Below are 13002 nucleotides of genomic sequence, written 5' to 3'. Positions count from 1 at the left end.
CTGTAGTGCCTCCCACTGATGTGGAAACCCATTCACATGCATGGGATGAGAACATTTTTGCATGGAACCGGTGTCAAGTCATGGCAAATGTGTGCCATGCGAGTTTAACCTCGGTGCAGTAGTTGATCATCAGGGGTCCATCTACTGGGGCACATTCATATCACTGTAGGTGACTGGTCAGTCACATGACACTCTGCTTACGGAGTTCAACAGGCAATACACAAGGGTGACTGGGAAGAACTGTCATAGGGACCTTGCAGCTTTCTACAAAGATGAGGGAGCAGGACTGTCATAGGGACCTTGCAGCTTTCTACAAGAGTGAGGGAGCAGGACTGTCATAGGGACCTGGCAGCTTTCTACAAGAGTGAGGGATCAGGACTGTCATAGGGACCTTGCAGCTTTCTACAAGAGTGAGGGATCAGGACTGTCATAGGGACCTTGCAGCTTTCTACAAGGATGAGGGATCAGGACTGTCATAGGGACCTTGCAGCTTTCTACAAGGATGAGGAAGCAGGACTGTCATAGGGACCTTGCAGCTTTCTACAAGGATGAGGAAGCAGGACTGTCATAGGGACCTTACAGCTTTCTACAAGGATGAGGAAGCAAGACTGTCATAGGGACCTTACAGCGCTTTATACAAGAGTGAGGGATCAGGACTGTCATAGAGGACCTTACAGCGCTTTATACAAGAGTGAGGGAGCAGGACTGTCATAGGGACCTTGCAGCTTTCTACAAGAGTGAGGGAGCAGGACTGTCATAGGGACCTTGCAGCTTTCTACAAGAGTGAGGGATCAGGACTGTCATAGGGACCTTGCAGCTTTCTACAAGGATGAGGGATCAGGACTGTCATAGGGACCTTGCAGCTTTCTACAAGGATGAGGGATCAGGACTGTCATAGGGACCTTGCAGCTTTCTACAAGGATGAGGAAGCAGGACTGTCATAGGGACCTTGCAGCTTTCTACAAGGATGAGGGATCAGGACTGTCATAGGGACCTTGCAGCTTTCTACAAGGATGAGGGATCAGGACTGTCATAGGGACCTTGCAGCTTTCTACAAGGATGAGGAAGCAGGACTGTCATAAGGGCCTTGCAGCTTTCTACAAGGATGAGGGATCAGGACTGTCATAGGGACCTTGCAGCTTTCTACAAAGATGAGGGATCAGGACTGTCATAGGGACCTTGCAGCTTTCTACAAGGATGAGGAAGCAGGACTGTCATAGGGACCTTACAGCTTTCTACAAGGGTAAGGGAGCAGGACTGTCATAAGGACCTTACACAGCTTTATACAAGGACGAGGGAGCAGGACTGTCATAGGGACCTTACACAAGTTTCTACAAGGACGAGGGAGCAGGACTGTCATAGGGACCTTACACAGGTTTCTACAAGGACGAGGGAGCAGGACTGTCATAGGGACCTTACACAGGTTTCTACAAGGACGAGGGAGCAGGACTGTCATAGGGACCTTGCAGCTTTCTACAAGGATGAGGAAGCAGGACTGTCATAGGGACCTTACAGCTTTCTACAAGGATGAGGGATCAGGACTGTCATAGGGACCTTGCAGCTTTCTACAAGGATGAGGGATCAGGACTGTCATAGGGACCTTGCAGCTTTCTACAAGGATGAGGAAGCAGGACTGTCATAGGGACCTTGCAGCTTTCTACAAGGATGAGGAAGCAGGACTGTCATAGGGACCTTACAGCTTTATACAAGGATGATGAGGGAGCAGGACTGTCATAGGGACCTTACAGCTTTCTACAAGGATGAGGGATCAGGACTGTCATAGGGACCTTGCAGCTTTCTACAAGGATGAGGAAGCAGGACTGTCATAGGGACCTTACAGCTTTCTACAAGGATGAGGGATCAGGACTGTCATAGGGACCTTGCAGCTTTCTACAAGGATGAGGAAGCAGGACTGTCATAGGGACCTTGCAGCTTTCTACAAGGATGAGGAAGCAGGACTGTCATAGGGACCTTACAGCTTTATACAAGGATGATGAGGGAGCAGGACTGTCATAGGCACAGTGCACAGCTTTATACAAGGATGATGAGGGAGCAGGACTGTCATAGGGACCTCACACAGATCTCTACATGCACCCTATGCTGGAGGAGACAGGGCTTACAGAATACGGGGGGAAGCCACAGTATTATGCACTGCAGCCCCTTGTGGGGGCAGACTAACCATGACATAAAGCACTTTCTAAAAGTGTCATATCCCGCTCGGTAACCGGCACGGCACCGCTCGGGGGCATCACTCCGCACAGAAGCCGCGTCAGGTCACTTCGCAGAGCATAAACCTACACAAAGCATACATACCAGGTGATGGACACGGCCCGCGGCGCCTCCCCGCTGCAAAACAAACGAGGATTACACTGTCAACAACCCCGCTGACTGCTCCGTTCTCTCAGTTACTCTTTCGGTTTCCGGTTCCGGTCTCGGTCTTTCTCTCCCCTCAGTCTGACTGAACCGCGCTCCGCCACCAATCACGTGACAGATGACGCCCCGCCCACCAACCTTCTAAACAAGACGGAAAGCAGCATCCAGGATCTCCACGCAGGACGACTATGGTCTATTTTTATTTATTTATTTTTTTTGACATTTTTTTTTTAACTAACTTTATTGCTATGGTACTTACAGACACGGATAGATATATGTGTGTGAGGAAATAAAGCAGTGTGTGTGTATTCTAGATTATTTGCCCGGATGTACCATGAAGGGCTGTTACTAGCGTGTCTGAATACTAAGTGCGGCCGCTGCAGTGGTGTCCCTGGTAACAGGCGGGCAGCCAGGGCGGACGGTGGGGGGGCTAGGTACACGCAGCGTCAGTCAGAGTGGAGCCAGGTTTTCAGACCCTGCAGAGGCTCGTTATGTTACATAGGTTGGTCTCAGGAGCTGTATAAATAAAGTTTATTGAAGCGCACCTTCAGGGCCGCAGTCGTGCAGATCATGTCAGTGGGCAGGTATGGACAATGTGTTATCCTGGACATAGGCAGGAGCTAGAGCAGGGCCTATGGCAACTGACCTGCAGACTATGCAGCTGTTGGGCCACAATTTTGGACTTGGATCAATGACTATTTTGTTATGGGGGGGGGGTTAGTTACATTGAAAAAGTGTGACAGCAGTAATGCCGATATGCAATGTTCTGTCTTGTATTATGGCCGATTCATGTCAAATTTCTGTCACTTAAAGGGGTTCTTCTCAGTTTTCTAGCACCTGCCTCTAGGGTTGTTGCAGGTATTGAACTTTCGATACCAAATCGATACTTTTAGCCCGGTATCGATACGATACCGGGATTTGCCTTTTATTGATACTAGGCTGTGCTACTGCCCTGCCCACAATCGGAGAATATGGATCGCGCTGCTCTCAGCGTGCGCCATGTTCCCTCAGCAGCACAGGGAAGAAGGAAGCAGTCTCTCTTCCTGTGGCCACTGCGCCACCAATGATAACTATTGTTTATTATATTACAAATAGTGTTGAGCGAACTTTTGTTTTAAGTTCTGCATCTAAAGTTTTGGTTTGGGTTATCGAAGAATCGTGTTATGGATTCTGCTACCACGGACATTGTCCGTGGTAGCAGAATCCTTAACGCAATTTTTCGATAACCCGAACTTTAGACGCCGAAAAAAGTTCGCTCAACACTAATTACAAATGCAGGCGGCAGCAGAAACACATTGCCAGCACCTTGCCTCTGACAGGGCGCTGCGAACCGCGGCAATTAACGCCTCAGGTGCCACACCTGAGGGGTTAACTGCCGCTGATCGCAGCGCCCGGTCAGAGGTCAGGTGCCAGTAATGTGTTTCTGCCGCCGGCTGTATTTGTATATTAGTGCGCCCTCCCCAGTATTGAAATCATTGGTGGCTTCTGATCGGAGCCCCAGCAGTGTAATTGTCCGATCGGTTACCATGGCAGCCAGGAAGCTACTGAAGTCCTGGCTTCCATGGTAATCTCCCTGCTGCTGTGTGTACTATGCACAGGACAGCAGGGAGAGCGTGAAATCCTATTCACCCTATTAGAGCTCTATTAGGGTGAATAGACAATTCCAGGTTCTAGCCTCTAAGGCTGGGTTCACACCTGAGCGTTTTACATTCCCTATCGGCATGGTTCTCACCTCGGCGTTTTACAGCGCGTACGATCGCGCTGTAAAACGCCCGACGCCCCAAGAAGTACATGAGCTTCTTTGGGGCGTCTTGTCGCGCATTCCCGTACATAGACTTTCGGGAACGCGCGACAATGGGCGTTCGCTTGTCTCTGTATGCACAATTGCAAACGCCGGTACAATCGCGCATACAGAGCGCGACATCCCGAACGCTTAGGTGTGAACCCAGCGTTAGGGGGGAAATAGTTATTAAATAAACTATATATGTAAAAAAAAAAAAACACACTAAGGCTACTTTCACACTTGCGGCAGTGCGAACTGGCCGCCGGATCCGCCGATCTGCCGCTGACTGAAAGCATTTGAGAGACGGACCCGGATGCGGATCTGTCTCACAAATGCATTGCAAGGACGGATCCGTCTCTCCGCTTGACATGCGGACAGACGGATCCGTCTTGTACATTTTTTCACATTTTTACCGATCTGCGCATGCCGGAACGACGGATCCGGCATTCCGGTATTCTGAATGCCGGATCCGGCGCTAATACATTCCTATGGGAAAAAATGCCAGATCCGGCGTTCAGGCATGTCTTCAGTTTTTTTTGCCGGAGAGAAAACCGTAGCATGCTGCGGTTTTCTCTTTTGCCTGATCAGTCAAAACGACTGAACTGAAGACATCCTGATGCATCCTGAACGGATTACTCTCCATTCAGAATGCATGGGGATAAAACTGATCAGTTCTTTTCCGGTATAGAGCCCCTGTGACGGAACTCTATGCCGGAAAAGAAAAACGCAAGTGTGGAAGTACCCAAAATATTAATTATAAATCACCCCTTTCCCAATTTTACATATAAAATATGTAAACAATTAATAAAATATTACATATCGCCACATCTGAAAAGTTCAAACTATTAAAACAGATCTCCTATGCGGTGAACGCCATAAAAGAAAAACTGCGCGAGTCCCCATTTTTATTTTTTTGTCACCTTGTGTCCCCCAAAAATAGGATAGGACTGTTCGATTATGGGCCGGATGTTCCATAAAATGCGGAATGCCCGCGGCTTTTTTTGGAGTGTGATTTTTTTCGCATGGTATCGAGTATCGCAATACTTTTTTATGTTATCGAAACCTAAATAAAATTTTGGTATCGAGACAACCCTAGGTACCTCTCCAAAACTCATACTTCCCGCTCCGGTCGTCCGTCTGCCTGATGTGTCCACGTTCCGGTCACTGCAGCATGGGCATTGTCATATGCTCCGCTGCAGCCAGTAACTGGCTTCAGCGGTAACGTGCTGCTTGTGGCTAAGTTGCAGCTGAAGCCAGTTATTGGCTGCCGCGGAGCATGTGGCCGTGCCTGATTTTAATACCGCAGGGACCGGAGTGGTGGGGAGCAGGTAAGTCTGAATCATCTGTTTTGAGAGGCAGGCTCTTGCCAAAAACTGGTTATTCCCAGAGAACCCCTTTAAAGGGTTTGATGGCAACAGTTTGCCTTATGGCTTATGCCCATGACCGTAGTTTCCACATACGATGCGGAGGACACGGAGTGTGCTGTTCGCATCCATATGTCCGTTCAGTGGCCCCCCAAAAGGATAGAACATGTCCTAATCTTGTCTGTTTTGCAGTCAAGGATAGGACATTTCTAGAGGAGTTGAAAAAAAAAAATTGTGGCATGCTAGGATCTGTGTTTTGCGGATCTGCGATTTGTGGACTGCACAACGAATACAGTCGTATGCATGAGTCCTTAGGCTGAGATACCTGTCAGCTGAAGGGGAAGAGTTAGGAGGCCCCTCCCCCATACATATTAGATGGCTAGTCAGGCCCTGCCTCAATCTGCAGGTTAGCCAATATACATATAATAGGGGAGATTTATCAAAACTGGTGCAAAGGAAAACTGGCTTAGTTACCCATAGCAACCAATCAGATTACACCTTTCATTTTCAGAGCTCCTTTAGAAAATAAAAGGCTCCATCTGATTGGTTGCTATGGGCAACTAAACTAGTTTTCTTTACACCAGTTTTGATAAATCTCACCCAATGTATATAGAAGGCTTTAAAGGGAGTCTGTCACCACCATATGGCCATATACAGTGCTTACATTGTCCTATAGCACACCTATACATGAATGTAATGGTACCTTTTGTCTTTGTCTTTACACTTGCAGAAGCTGGATAAACGAACTTTGATTTAAATGCAAATGAACACTCGCAAGTGCCCAGGGGCAGCGTTCACGGTGTTGGAGCCCAGGCTGCTCTGCCTTTTTTCATTGTTCCCCCGCCCCAGCCTCCGCCTATGCCCGCCCTCCTATTTTCTTGCATCATCCTTCGGTCCGGCTGTGATCCCGCGCCTATGCACTGCCTCGCCGGACCGGAGCATGCGCACTGTGATGCCCATTGTGGGCACGGCATCACTTTAACTACTGCGCATACACCGGAAAACGCCACATTGCCTTTGGTTTCGCACCGTTCACGGCCGCAGTAGTGAAAGCGATGCCGTGCCCACAACAGGCATCGCAGTGCGCATGCTACGGCCCAGCGAGGCAGTGCATAGGCGCAGGATCACGGTCGGACCAAAGGATGACGCAAGGGAATAGGAGGGCGTGCATAGGCAGAGGCTGGGGCGGGGGAACAATGAAAAAAGGCAGAGCAGCCTGGGCACCAACACAGTGAACGCCGCCCCTGGGCACTTGCGAATGCTTATTTGCATATGAATCAAAGTTCGTTTTTCCAGCTTCTGCAAGTGTAAAGAAGGTAACAAAGGTATCATTACATTCATGTATAGGTGTGCTATAGGACAATGTTAGCACTGTATATGGCCATATGGTTGTGACAGACTCCCTTTAAAGGGATTGTCCACTTCTATTATACTCATGAGCTATTCTCGGGTCAGGCCATCAATATCTGATCAGCAAGGGTTGGACACTCCTTCGACTTGTTGAATTGCGCAGGTGCCAGAACTACACAGCTCCATCCAGTGTCAGACGTCCGGTGCTCAGATATTGATGGACTAACCCGATGACTGCCCCATCAATATAAAAGGAGCGGACAACAGACTGCGAAAAAAAAAAAATCGGCAGTGTAAATTGACCTGCAATGCAGCTTGTAATTCTGCTGCATGTCCATTTATGCTGCAGAAATCCACTATGGATTTCACCCTTTGCCATGCATAAAGCAGGGGTAGGCAACCTCCAGCTGTTGTGAAACTACAATTCCCAGCATGCATCCTTTAAATCTCCCCCACTGTATGTATTCTAGCAGAATCTCCGCTGAACATTTTGCTATGAATTTCACCCATGCCATTGCATAGACATAGAGGGAAATCCATGGTGGAAATCCACAGCATCAATTGACATGTAAAACATTGCAAAATTCACACCGCCTGTCAATTTGCACTTCAGATATTTTGCAGCGTGTGGAAAAAGAGTTCTGAACACCTAATCCACTTTGCTGGTCCTGTAAAATGCTGCAGATTTGCCACTCGCAAATATGTGGCAACCAATCCACAGCTTCTGTGTTCCATCAGGACTTATCCTTTGGGTCAAGCGTGATAAAAATGCTTGGGATTTGGGTGCAGAAAAACCATATCATGTACAGTAGCAAAGAGGATGAGAGTTTAACATCTCATTTATGTAGGGGTGGACTGGTCATAGACCCTACTGGGAAATTTTCCATTGGGCTGATGACCAGGGGCCACCTAAGCCCTTCTCTTGGCCGCTGGCTCGGTACTTAACAATCTGATGCTCTCAACATTAATTAATGCTAGGAGTATCAGGTACTTATGCCCTTGGCCAACATCCACAGGTCTCCTCCTGAATTCAACTGCATCATTGTCCCCAGGATGGAGATACAGTGTCAGGGCTCATGCCACCCGTGCCGTGCATTGCCTGGCACCTTTGTGTGGCCTGCACTGATGGATACAGACCCATTCAGTTTCAATGGGTCCACGATCAGTCCGCACAGCAAAAAAATAGAGCATGTTCTATTTTTTTACGGTGCGGAGGAACAGACCTGAATACCACGGAAGCACTCTGTAGTGCTGCCATGGCCTTCTGCTCCATATCTTCCAGATTGCGGACCCATTCAAAGTGCAATACGGGCACGGCCGGCACGCGTGTGCATGAGCCCTCATACTGTGGTATGGGCTTCGGTATTGTGTGCTGCACTCTGGTATTTGCTTCTGCTGAGGCAGTATTTTGTGCTGCACTATAGTACTGTAGGCCCTGCCTATTTGTGTTGCCCCGCCTCCTATCAATTTGGTTACGTTTACAATTTGGGGCCACTTAATTTTTATTTTTTTAAAGGCCACTTTAGGTTCCCAGTCCGCCCCCACATTTACACCTTGTAGAACATTTCTTCAGAAAAATCCACACATTATTATTATTTATTTGAAAGCGCTATTAATTCTATGGCACTGTAAATCTATGAGGGATTGTACCATATTTTTCACCCTATAAGACACACCTAGGTTTTAGAGGAGGAAAATAAGAAAAACTTTTTTTTTTTTTTCATCAGACCTCGGCTCAGAGCCACAATCAGACCTCCAGTGTTGATAAGGCTGGGTTCACACAGGCGTGTCCGGATTAGGTCCGGATGCGTCCCGGTGTATTGCGGCAAACCCGCGCGATTAGGTACGCAATTGCAGTCAGTTTTGACTGCGATTGCGTTCCGATGTTCAGTTTTTATTGCGCGTGATGGACCGTGTGATTGGAGCATGTGATCTGACGTCACCACAGGTCCTTTAGCCGGTAGTTCATCATTAAAGAAGTAAAGAAGAGACCGGGAACTACGCGATCAAGAGGAGAAGGTGAGTTAAATTTTTTATTTTTTTTTAACCCTCAATTGATCACCTAATAAGCATTCTGTATTCAAAATGCTATTATTTTCCCTTATAACCATGTTATAAGGGAAAATAATACAGTGAATAGACTGTCACCTAGCAACCATGCGTGAAAATCGCACCGCATCCGCACTTGGTTGCGGAAGCTTGCAATTTTCACTCAGCCCCACTCACTTCTATGGGGCCTGATAAACGCACAATATAGAGCATGCTGCGATTTTCATGCAACGCATAAGTGATGCGTGAAAATCACAGCTCATGTGCACAGCCCCATAGAAATGAATAGGTCCAGATTCAGTGCGGGTGCAATGCGTTCACCTCCCGCATTGCACCCGCGCGGAAATCTCGCCCGTGTGAACTCAGCCTAAGAGATCCCCATTGTGAATATGACCCGCATTCAGACTTCGGATCAGAACCCCAGATTAGACTGCAGTGCAGAGAAAAGAATAAAAATCTGCTCATCTTCTGCACTGGATGTTGCTGCCCCTGAAATTTGCGGTCTTCCTAGTCTTCCAGCCGCGCTGTGCTGTGATCTTATGTCTCACTGCGTGAGGTCGCAAAGCACGCAGAAGTCCTCACGCTGTGCACAGGTCAAAGCACAGGCAAAGAGCATTATCAGTCATGTTAGTGCTCTGTGTCTCTGCTGGCCGGAGCGGGGCTTGACTCTCTTTTACGCAGTGGATGCCACGCACGGCATCCGCTCGTGTGAAAGAGCCCTTACAGTTCTGGAATGTATTGGATAACACTGACAGCATTATTTCAGTGTTATCCAATTCATTCTAGAACTCTAAAGCCTCTTTCACACTGGCGTCACGAGTGAGGGCCAGATAGGATGCGGGTGCATCGCGGAAAATGCATGATTTTTCCACGCGAGTGCAAAGCGTTTTAATGTGTTTTGCACGCACGTGAGAAAAATCGGCATGTTTGGTACCCGGATTTCTTTACAGAAGTTCGGTTTTGGGTTAGGTATTCTGTAGATTTTAATATTTTCCCTTATAACATGGTTATTTGGGAAAATAATAGCATTCTTAATACAGAATGCTAAGTAAATTAGGGATGGAGGAGTTAAAAAAAAATTACATTAAATTAAATTCACCTCATCTACTTGTTTACGCAGCCCAGATTGTCTTTCTTCTTCTTTTAGGACCTGGGAGAAAAGGACCTTTGGTGACGTCACTGTGCTCATCACATGGTCCATCACCATGGTGATGGGCCATGTGATGAGCGCAGTGACGTCACCAAAGGTCCTTTTCCTCCCAGGTCCTCAAAGAAGAAGAATGAAGACGAGCTGGGCTTCGCGAACAGGTGGATGAGGTGAGTTAAATATTTTTATTTATTTTTTTTAACCCCCCATCCCTAATTTACTTAGCATTCTGTATTAAGAATGCTATTATTTTCCCAAATAACCATGTTATAAGAGAAAATAATAATGATCGGGTCCCCATCCCGATCGTCACCTAGCAACCATGCGTGAAAAATCGCACCGCATCCGCACCTGCTTACGGATGCTGCGATTTTCACGCAACGCACAAGTGATGCATGAAAATCACCGCTCATGTGCACAGCCCCATTGGAGTTAATGGGTCCGGATTCAGTGCAGGTGCAATGCGTTCCCCCTCACGCATTGCACCCGCACGGAATTCTCGCCCGTGTGAAAGGGGCCTAAGGGTTACATAGCATCATAAATCAATATAATGCTGTGCGACCCCGGCAGTGCTCGAAGGGCAGTACAGGAGCTTCCGCATACTCGCGCTGCGAGTCTGGATCGTGACACTTGCTCGTAGGCTTTCCTGAAGGGGTGGTTTTTCAGTTGCTTTTCAAGGTTTAAAGAAGTTGTCCAATTTTTATATTTTTTTATATTGACCTATCCTCAGGTCACCCCTGCTATCCTCAGGTCACCCCTGCTAATTACCAGCCATCTCTCTGCCATTTCCATTCACTTCAAAAGGACGGCTCCCACCTGTTTAATTGAATCCCATAGAAGTGAATGGGGATGGAGCAGTTGCAATTACACTGCTCACCACTTCAATTGCGAAGGCGAGCAGGTAAACAATGAAGAAAGGGCAGTGCTCGTAACAGATGACCGGCGAGGTGCCAGGAGTCGGGTCCCCGGCAATCTGATATTGATGACCTATCCCGAGGTCCTGATAAAAAAGAAAAGTGGACAACCCCTTTAAATGTCAGGAGAAAGTCTGATATGCCTCGGGTAGTGGGTTCTAGAGTATGGGTGCACTCACACATGGCTGAATTTTCCGTCTGAAAATCTGCAGCATCAAGACTTCCCCCATGTTATCCTATGGGCCTGAAAATTGTCTATCCCTGCGTGAATTTAACTTCTGCAGCATAAATAGCGTGTTGTGGATTTTCTGCATGACAATGTCTCCATGGGAAACTGATTCTGCAGTGATAAAATCCACAAATAAATCTGCAACGTTGTAAAAATCTGCATTTGCAGATTTTCTGGTGCACCCTATGGGGTCTGCATGAGAGAAATCTTGTACGAGGAACAGATGAGAGGAGAGTAGAAAAGGAGGTCCTGTGAGGATCGGCGAATACGTGTGGTGATGTATCTGGACAGCAGGTCAGAGATGTAAGGAGGGGGCATGTGGTGGCCTTATATGTTAGCATCTTGAACTGAACTTGAATTTGCTGGGGAGGCAGAGAAGAGACTGGCAGAGGAGAAACAAGGCGAGAGGTGGATTAACCGGGCAGCAGAGTTGGGAATAGATTGGTGGGGCGCTAGATGGGAGGCCATAGAGGAGGTTGCTGCAGTAGTCCTGGCAGGAGATGACTTGTCATTGCACATCCACAGCATGTTAATTTCTGTTGCTGATTTCTGCAGAGGGTTTCTTCTTTGCAATGCACAGGGTGAAATCCGTGGCAGAAATCTCTGCTGGGCAACAACTGGTTACTTGTGGCCGTACCCTTACGGAAACAGCTGAACGGGCTGTGCTAAACTGTTTGCGTAACTCCCATAGAAGACAGTCAGCTATGATGTCTCCGTAAAAAGTGTTTTTTTTGTGCCATTGGTTTTACACAGACATTTTTGAGATGTGTTTTATTAGATTTTTTATTTTTTTTGTTTCCCTCTGTCATAGGTCTTAGGCTACCTGCACATGGGTGTGCTTTTCACGTTTTTTTTTTTTTGTGTGAATTTCTGAGCGTTTCTGCACCAAAAACCACATTTGTTACTTGCAGTTTTTAGTTCAGATTTGGTGTGGATTTTCCACAGAAAAAGGTGAAATACACACAAAAAAACTGAAGATTTTAAAATCTGCATGTCAGGTCAATTTCCGCATGAAAAAAAAAAGCTGTGTACATGGGATTTGTCTAATCTCATACACTTAGAGCCTACAATAACCCCAAAACAGTACCTCACTCCCCAACCTACTGCAACTTGTACAAAAAAAGAGCAATTATTTTTACAAGGTAAAAAATCTCATTTTATTCAATATAAATCACATGATCATTACAGGTAATGCTCAAATGGGACAGGACATGGAGACTGAGCCACAAAGGGCTATACAATGTGGAGAATCACAATGGGGGATAATGTGACCATACCCAGCAGAGAACAACAATTTACCAGAGGCCGTGAGCAAAAGTGTAGTTGCGGGTGCAAATGCTAATCCCCTAATATAAAACAACTACTGACTATTGCTCACAACCTCTGTCCGAGGATGCTCCAGGAGGGTGTCCCTGCCTCCCCAGGACAGGAAACAACGTAGAAGCCCAATCTTTAAAAGCATCCTCCCCTTACCTGCTTCAGTTTGTTGTTTCCTGTCCTCGGGAATCGCGTGGAAACCGCTCCTGCTAGGTCAGGGAGTCTTGTACACACGGCCTGGATGAGGTTGCCCCATTCGGGAGGGCCATGCAGAGGCGGGGGTTGGCAGGTTTCTGTCCCCGTTCCTTTGGCATAAGTCCTTTGCTGAAGGCAGCCACGGGCTTCCGTTCCCCTGCTCAGCGGGAACGAGGGATCGCGCACATGCGCACAGGCCGGAAATTCTGTTGCTAGTTCTCGGCGTCACTTGCGGTGACGGGTGACGTCAGAGAACTGGCGGATATGAGACCGGGAGCAGG

General features: G+C 47.5%; 1 protein-coding gene across 10 annotated transcripts in view; it reads right to left on the bottom strand.

Annotated features, from left to right (window-relative positions):
• The window catches only part of SAP130 (Sin3A associated protein 130), a 40173-nt gene extending 37704 nt beyond the window's left edge, over nucleotides 1-2469 (bottom strand). For all 10 annotated transcript variants that reach the window (XM_044291263.1, XM_044291264.1, XM_044291266.1 and 7 more), the window contains exon 1: nucleotides 2314-2469. The gene's annotated coding sequence lies outside the window, so the exon portion shown is untranslated. The remainder of the gene's footprint in view (nucleotides 1-2313) is intronic.
• Nucleotides 2470-13002: the final 10533 nt, after the last annotated feature.

The sequence above is a fragment of the Bufo gargarizans genome, chromosome 4 (genome assembly GCF_014858855.1).
Source record: "Bufo gargarizans isolate SCDJY-AF-19 chromosome 4, ASM1485885v1, whole genome shotgun sequence".
In the NCBI taxonomy this organism is placed as follows: domain Eukaryota; kingdom Metazoa; phylum Chordata; class Amphibia; order Anura; family Bufonidae; genus Bufo; species Bufo gargarizans.
Note: the sequence above shows the minus strand (reverse complement) of the source record. Positions and strands in the feature narration are given on the sequence as shown.